This window comes from Centroberyx affinis, unplaced genomic scaffold (assembly GCF_046629955.1).
Source record: "Centroberyx affinis isolate AG114_WGS23_722 - 3 ecotype Tasmania unplaced genomic scaffold, CSIRO-AGI_Caff_v1 ptg007232l_1, whole genome shotgun sequence".
NCBI lineage: Eukaryota > Metazoa > Chordata > Actinopteri > Beryciformes > Berycidae > Centroberyx > Centroberyx affinis.
Window position 1 is genome coordinate 22,501 of NW_027283656.1, and position 5,684 is coordinate 28,184.

The 5,684-nt window shown below is 50.3% G+C and overlaps 1 pseudogene; it reads left to right on the plus strand.

Moving 5' to 3' along the window:
* Positions 1 to 5,207, plus strand: part of LOC139639406 (zinc finger protein 395-like) — a 6,785-nt pseudogene extending 1,578 nt beyond the window's left edge.
* Positions 5,208 to 5,684: the final 477 nt, after the last annotated feature.

Below are 5,684 nucleotides of genomic sequence, written 5' to 3' on the forward strand. Positions count from 1 at the left end.
TCAGTGGTTTAGTTCCTCTATATCACTCCTCTCCTCCTCCTGGACCCACAGACAGTATTGTCTGTAGCTGTTGGACCCACAGACAGTATTGTCTCCAGTCAGCTGTCAGTTGAAGCTCCGCTGTTCACTTTGTTTCACTCTCTAACATTCAGGAACCTGCTGATGTTTAGCGGTCAGATTCTGCTTCAGTAAAGCAGAAACATTACACACAGACCCTTTAAACAGTCTCTCATGCTGTTAAAGTTTCGGTCGGCTGTGCTTTGATGCAAAATGTCCAAATAATTATTTTTTAATGTGAAAGACATTTGTAGCCGAGCTGCAGCCTCTGCTGCAGACAGTCGACTGGAACTCTGCTGTGTGCACGGCTTCTCTGTGGGTTTTGGTTTTTTCGGGGGATTTCCAGCTGACCTCTCTCTCCCTCTCTCTCTCTCTCTCTCTCTCTCTCTCTCTCTCTCATTTTCTCTCTCTCTTTCTTTCTCACTTTCTCTCTCTTTTTGCTCCCTCTCTCTCTCTCATTTTCTCTCTCTCTCTCTCACTTTCTCTCTCCTCTCTTTCCTCTCTCTCCTCTCTCTCTCTCTCTCTTCTCTCTCTCTCTCTCTTCTGTCTCTCTCTCTCTGTCTCTCCTCAGGTGTATTTTCAGTGTGGAGGAGGTGAGTCTTCCTGGTTGGTGGATCGACTCGACCAGACGGACCACCAGGTTTCTGTTCTGCGGCGCTCCCCCCCCGCCCCCCCGCCCTCCCCCTGCCCCTCCTCCCCCCCCGCCCCCCCGCCCAGCAGACTCCACCCTGTCTCCTCCTGCATCGACGTCCCCAGGAGGTGAGTGTGTGTGTGTGTGTGTGTGTCTTGGGGCTAACTTTGGGCTGAACTCTGCTTTTCGGTGTCATGGCGGTTCACTTTACGTCACCATGGTAACACAGCTGAGGTGCAGGACATCAGATGTGTGTGATAGTTTATGTCTGTAGTGTTTCCAGGCTTCTGTCCAGCAGCAGCTAGTTCACATTAGCTGACTGTTAGGAATAATGAGTGGAAGCTACTGTTGCATATTGTGCTGAGATTCTTCCATTGGATTCCCAGTGATCGGTTCAATATATTGATCCCATATTCAGCTCAACCATGAACAACATGAATATGAACATATGAAAATTGTCTCTCAGCTTCAGTGTCACAATACTGGATCAATGAAAAGTATGAACACTGCGTTAATGATCTCTCCTCTCCTCCTCTTCCTCTCCTCTCCTCTCCTCCTCTCCTCTCCTCTCCTCTTCCTCTCCTCTCCTCTCCTCTCCTCTCCTCTCCTCTCCTCTCCTCTCCTCTCATCTCTCCTCCTCTCTCCTCTTCCTCTCCTCTCCCTCTCCTCTCCTCCTCTCCTCTTCCTCTCCTCTTCTCTTCTCTCCTCTCCTCCTCTCCTCTCCTCTCCTCCTCTCCTCTCCTCTCTCCTCCTCTCTCCTCCTCTCTTCTCCTCCTCCCCTCTTCTCCTCTCTCCTCTCCTCTCCTCTCTCCTCTCCTCTCCTCCTGTCCTCTTCTCCTCTCTCCTCCTCCAGTCACAGGAGTCCAGATGAAGTTGATATGGATGAGATGATGGCAGCAATGGTCCTCACCAGTCTGTCCTGCAGCCCACTGCTGCACAGAGAGACAGCAGGTACTGCAGCAGCTGTAGTGGTAGAAGTAGTGGTAGTAGTAGTAGTGGTAGTAGTGGTAGTGGTAGTAGTGGTAGTAGTAGTAGTGGTAGAAGTAGTGGTAGTAGTGGTCGTGGTAGTGGTAGTAGTGGTAGTAGTGGTAGTAGTAATAATAATAATAATAATACATTAGTCTTGTATAGCGCTTTTCTAGGTACTCAAAGATGCTTCACATACAGGGTAAAATCATTTAATAGGTAAATTTATAATAAAAAAATAAAAGACAAGAATAAAAGTAGGTAGTTAAAACTAGAGGAATCATGAGATGGAGGGAAGGGAGAGAGAGGGAAGCAGCAACTGAGAAGGCCCTGTCACCCCAGGTCCGGAGCTTGGTCCTGGTGGTCTTGAGAGCGGTTACGTCTGCAGACCTGAGGCATCGGGTAGGGGTGTGTCGGGGGAGGAGGTCGGAGAGGTAGGGAGGGGCCAGGTTGTTTATGGCTTTGTAGGTGGTGAGTAGTATTTTAAAGTCGATCCTGTATTTAACTGGGAGCCAGTGGAGGTTGTGAAGGACAGGGGTGATGTGATCTCGGCGGCGGGTGGAGGTGAGCAGGCGGGCAGCAGAGTTCTGGACGTATTGAAGTTTATTGAGGATTTTGTTGGATGAGCCGTAGAGGATGCTATAGCAGTAGTCGAGTCTGGAAGTCATGAGGACATGGATCAGTGTTTCAGCAGAGGCAAAGGACAGGGAGGGCCGGAGGCGGGCGATGTTCCTGAGGTGGAAGAAGGCAGTGATTGACATGAGGTAGGAAGGAGAGGGTGGGGTCGAGGATGATTCTGAGGTTGTGGACCTGGGTGGAGGAGGTGACGATGGAGCCGTCGATGTTGAGTGAGAAGGTCTGGGCGGAGCGGGTGAGGGAGTTTGGGCCGATGATGAGGACTTCAGATTTATTGCAGTTGAGTTTGAGAAAGTTCTGTTGCATCCATGATTTAATGTCAGCAAGGCAGGTGGTGAGGGTGGAGTGGGTGGTTGAGGTGAAGGTCTTGGAGGAGAGGTAGAGTTGAGTGTCATCGGCGTAGCGGTGTAAACGGAGGCCGTGTTGGCGGAGGATCTGTCCAAGAGGAAGGATGTACAGGATGAACAGGAGGGGACCAAGCACTGAACCCTGGGGGACACCATGGGTGACTGGGGCGGTGGAGGATTTGCAGTTGTTTATGGAGATGAATTGGTGTCTGTCAGAGAGAAATGAGGTGAGCCAGGAGAGGGCGGTGCCCGAGGGAGTGTTGAAGGCGAGCGAGGAGGATGGAATGGTTGATGGTATCAAAGGCGGCGCTGAGGTCAAGGAGGATGAGGATGGTGAGGAAGCCAGAGTCAGCAGAGAGAAGGATGTCGTTGGTGATTTTCAGGAGGGCGGGTTCGGTGCTGTGTTTGGAGTAGTGGTAGTAGTGGTTGTAGTAGTAGTGATAGTAGTAGTAGTAGACATTACAGGATATATAACAGAGATCAGTATCTATGCTACTGAGCAAAAACAATTACTGTAAACTGATGTGTGTGTGTGTGTGTGTGTGTGTGTGTGTGTGTGTGTGTGTGTGTGTGTGTGTCAGCTCCTGGTATGGAGTGTGGAGGCGGGGAGCTCTCAGACAGCGGCAGCAGCGGCTACTGGAGCGTCGGCTGCGGCAACGGAAGCCCCACCCCCTCCTCACCAATCACAGAGCCCGACGTCGGCTTGGCCACGCCCCCTGACGAGGGATTGGACATGGAGCTGGAGCAGGTGTTGTTCGATGAACCGGCGCCACGGAAACGCAGAGTGAGTCGCACAGGAAAACAGCTTTCTTCAGCCTCCATCTCTGTTGCTCAGCCTCACTGCTGTGGTGTTTCTGCACTGCACTGCCACAGATCACCTGTCAATCACACAGTGGGGGCGGAGCTTGGATTACATCACATTACATTACATTATGTCATTTAGCAGATGCTTTTGTCCAAAGCGACTGACAGTAAGTGCATTTTGTCAACAGAAGTCAAACCAGCTGTTTATCAGTCTTCAGCTGCTTCAGAAACAAGCCAGTGGCACACTGTTTTGGTCCTGAACCACCAGAGGTGGAGACTCGAGTCACATGACTTGGACTCGAGTCTGACTTGACTTGGTACATGACGAGACTTGACTGACTTGGGACTGGACTTTGACTTGTACTTTGATGACTTGAAAAGGTTTCTAAAGTCCTGACAAAAGATCTTGTGTTTGTGTAAAAGACTCAGATTGAAAGTGATGATTTGTTCTTGACAGAAAACAGAACAGATCAAACAAGGGATGAAAAGTAGCAACATCCTGTTTGTGACAGGAAGCAGCGGGGTTCATGGGAATTGTAGTCTTAATTTTAATAAACAACAAATGCTACACGTAGCACCTTTAAGCTTTAGGCTTCTGGTAATAGTTGTAATTATTAATTGGAGAATGAACTTATTTAATAATCTTCGTATGAATCTTCATGGCGTCCTGATGGGAGCAGCAGGTCGTGTTTGTTTTAGCGCTAAATATCAGGAAGTGTTTTAGGTGACCTTGCTTTTTCTGAGAACCATGGTCTCAGACCTAACATGCTAACATGCTAACATGCTAACATGCTGAGCCTGTGTGTCTCCTGCAGAACTCGGTGAAGGCGGTGTTCAGCTGTCTGTGGCCCGGCTGCGGGAAAGTGCTGAGCTCAGCGGTCGGAATAAAACGACACGTCCGCCTGACGCACCTGGGGTGAGACACCGAGTCTTCTTCTGCTGTTTCTGATTGTTCCTGTTGTTCTGTGTTTTCATAAACAATAAAGTTTTCTGAAATTGAACCTGAATCCGTCACCAGTGGAATAGAGAGATCCACCAAGACTCGACTGGAGTCGACTGGAATATTTCATGTTTTCATGACTGAAGACCTTTGCTTTCAAAATAGTTTGAAATATATAAATATATATTAATTATAGTAAGAATAGTAATATTTATAATATATATAATTGATGTATTTTTGAAACACTGATCAATCAATATCAGGGAAACGTTTCCCCCCCCAGGCAGAGCGGGGAGGAGCGTTGTTGTCGCAGTGAGGAGGATTTCTACTACACTGAGGTGCAGCGCCCCCCCTCCCCCCCCCCCTCCCCTCTTTAGCCCCGCCCCCCCTCTCGGCCTCCGGCCCCGCCTCCGGCCCCACCCCTCCTGCGGACCCCCCCGCCGACGGGACGACCCGGCCCGGCCCTCTGAGCCGCTCCGCCCCCCCCTCCGCCGGCAGCTTCTGGCAGGTCCAATCAGAACACTCGTACCAGGTAGGAGGATTATTATTGATGATCGATTATCTATTATCAGTTTCCTCTACAGCTACAGAGTGGACTCTGCTCTTTACTGAGACTGGACATTACATTAGCTTCAGTGGAACAGCAGATGTCAGGAAGTCTTCCTCAGCAGGCTCATCAATAAACTCATTGCTGCTGATCAGTTATTGATAGATTGTGTATTGGTTTCTTCAGGCTCCCCCTCCAGTCCAGGTGGTTTCTGCTGCAGGTTCCAGCTCCACTTCCTGTCGGTGGACCACCCCCCCCACCCCACCCCACAGCAGACAGGTAACCCCCCCACCCCCGACAGGCTGCAGTGTTAGTGCCTTGCTCTACAGGGAGTTGAACCTCCACCCTGCAGTGTGGATGTCCACTGTCTTCACTTGGGACTTTCCCTTGGAATATTAGTTTAGGAGATTTCCTCTTTCCGTGTCCTTAATACCTATTAACATGTAATTCCCCATAGGAGAAACCCCCTTCAACCCCCCCCCAAACACACACACACACTAAATTCACATTCACATCTTCCAGCCACTCTGGGGGGGGGGGTTAGGAGGTTAGGAGTCAGGAGGCGGGGGGGTTGAGAGGCGGGGCAGGGGGGAACAGTGTGCGGTTGTTTTGGTGAGGCAGATTTACAGCCATGCAGCCTGATGGCAGCTCCCGGGTGTTTACCAGGCGTTCCCCTGATGTCACATTTTCCATCACTGGTCTTTGTCTGCTGCTGCTGCTGCTGCATGGTGCAGCGCTGCCACCCGCAGGCTGGCA